Genomic DNA, 3,021 nt, shown 5'->3' on the forward strand with positions numbered 1-3,021 from the left:
GGCACATTCACTATCCCATGTACCATTGGAAGTGCCGACTTTGCAAAAGCCCTTTGCGACTTGGGGGAAAGTATCAATTTAATGCCATATTCGGTCTTCAAGACCTTGGGAATCAGACAACCTCATCCAACCTCTATGAGGCTTCAAATGGCAGACCGATCAATGAAGCGGCCTTTGGGAAATATTGATGATGTCCTTGTTCGTGTTGATAAGTTCATATTGCCAGCCGATTTCGTGATCTTGGATTGTGAAGTGGATTTTGAGGTGCCTATCATTCTTGGGAGGCCCTTCCTAGCTACGGGAAAGGCCTTGGTTGATGTGGAAGCGGGAGAATTGACCTTCCGTGTTGGTGATGAAAAGGTGGTGTTCCACGTATGCAAATCAATGAGGCAACCAAATAGCAACGAGGTGTGCTCGTTTGTTGACATTGTCACGGCAGTGATAATGGATGACACAAGCGCTATGGCTAATGTTGAGGACCCACTTGAGGCCGTGCTATTGAACATGGATGTTGATGATAATGCTAGAAGGGTGGAGTGTGTGAATGCATTACATGGCATGGGCTCATATTCTTATGAACCGAGGAAGTTATCTCTTGATCTTGAAAATCGCAAAACTCCTCCCACCTAGCCATCTATTGAGGAGCCACCGGTGTTGGAGTTGAAACCACTTCCTCCTCACCTCAGGTATGAATTTCTTGGTTCTAATTTTACTTTGCCGGTTATACTTTCTTCTTGCTTGACTAACGTGCAGGTTGAAGTCACTTTGGCGGTTCTTCAAAAGCGCAAGCGGGTAATTGGATGGACCTTGGCGGATATTTGGGGTATTAGCCCTGCGTTTTGCATGCACAAGATAATATTGGAGGATGATTCTAGGCCGTCTCTTGAACATCAAAGGAGACTCAATGAAGCCATGCAAGAGGTGGTTAAAAAGGAAGTCATCAAGTGGCTTGACGCCGGTGTGGTGTATCCAATTTCTGATAGTTCGTGGACTTCTCCAGTACAATGTGTGCCAAAGAAGGGAGGAATGACTGTGGTGACTAATGACAATAATGAACTTATTCCGACTCGCACTGTGACGGGTTGGAGGGTATGCATGGACGGAAGTTGAACAAGGTGACTAGAAAGGATCATTTCCCATTGCCGTTCTTGGACCAAATGCTTGATCGTCTTGCAGGCCGGGCTTTCTATTGTTTTCTGGATGGGTATTCAGGCTATAACCAAATTCTCATTGCCCCGGAAGACCAAGAAAAGACAACTTTCACATGTCCTTATGGCACATTCGCCTTCTCTCGAATGCCATTTGGGTTATGTAATGCACCGGCGACTTTCCAACGATGTATGATGGCAATCTTCACCGATATGGTGGAAGACATTTTGGAGGTCTTCATGGATGATTTTAGTGTGGTCGGGGACTCTTTCGGTGATTGCTTGCAAAACTTGGATCGTGTATTGGCCCGATGCGAAGACACAAACTTGGTTCTCAATTGGGAGAAATGCCATTTTATGGTAGAAGAAGGCATTGTGTTGGGTCACAAAATTTCAAAAAGAGGGATTGAGGTTGATAAAGCGAAAATTGAGGTTATCTCGAAGCTCCCTCCCCCTACTTCTGTCAAAGGGGTGAGGAGTTTTCTTGGACACGCGGGTTTCTACCGAAGATTCATCAAAGACTTCTCTAAGGTAGTTAACCCGTTGTGTAAATTGCTTGAGAAAGATGCCAAATATGTGTTTGATGAGAAATGTATGGAGGCTTTCGAGCTTCTAAAGCAAAAATTGACGACTACTCCCATTATTACCGCACCAAATTGGAGCTTGCCCTTTGAGCTCATGTGCGACGCTAGTGATCTTGCGGTGGGGGCGGTCTTGGGCCAAAGAATTAACAAGATGTTCCATCCGGTGTACTACGCAAGTAAGACAATGAATGAAGCTCAAAGGAACTATACGGTCACCGAAAAGGAATTGCTTGCCATTGTTTTTGCCATGGAGAAGTTTCTCCCATACCTTATGGGGGCCAAAGTGATTATTCATACCGATCACGCCGCCCTTAGGTATTTGATGACGAAGAAAGATTCTAAAGCGAGGTTAATGAGATGGGTGCTTCTTCTTCAAGAATTTGATTTGGAGATCATTGATAGAAAAGGTAGTGAAAACCAAGTGGCGGACCACTTGTCTCGATTGGAGGAGGAAGGGAGGCCTTTGGACGGCCTTGAGATAAATGATGCTTTTCCGGATGAACAACTCCTCTCGGTTTCAATGCTAGACATGCCATGGTTTGCCGACATTGCCAATTACCTTGTTACCGGTGTGGTTCCGTATGAGCTCTCTTCTAACCAAAGGAAGAAGCTCAAGCGGGATTGCTTGGATTACTATTGGGATGAGCCGTATCTTTTTAAAATCTGCACCGATGGTGTAATTCGCCGGTGTGTTCCTGAAGAAGAGCAACTGAGTATTGTGGAAGCTCGTCACTCTTCGCCCTATGGTGGCCATCATGGCGGGGCAAGGACGACGTCTAAAGTGTTGAGCTGTGGTTTCTATTGGCCTTCGTTGTTCAAGGATGCCGGTGACTTTGTGAAAAGATGTGATGAATGCCAACGTGCCGGAGGGATTTCGAAGAAAGATGAGATGCCCCTTAACACAATTCTAGAGGTTGACATATTTGATGTTTGGGGGATACACTTTATGGGACCATTTGTAAGTTCCTGTGGCAACACTTACATCTTGGTAGCGGTTGACTATGTGTCGAAATGGGTTGAGGCCATAGCTTTGCCAAATAATGAAGCTCGAAGTGTGGTGGCATTTTTGAAAAAGAGTATCTTCACGAGGTTTGGCACTACACATGCCATAATTAGTGACGGGGGTTCTCATTTTTGCAACCGGGCTTTTGACTCTCTGCTAGCCAAGTATGGGGTAAATCACAAGGTAACCACTCCTTATCATCCTCAAGCGAGTGTCCAAGTTGAGGTGTCCAACCGTGAGATTAAGAGTATTTTATCCAAAACTGTCAATGCAAATAGGACTGACT

This window comes from Nicotiana sylvestris, chromosome 12, assembly GCF_000393655.2.
Source record: "Nicotiana sylvestris chromosome 12, ASM39365v2, whole genome shotgun sequence".
Taxonomy (NCBI): domain Eukaryota; kingdom Viridiplantae; phylum Streptophyta; class Magnoliopsida; order Solanales; family Solanaceae; genus Nicotiana; species Nicotiana sylvestris.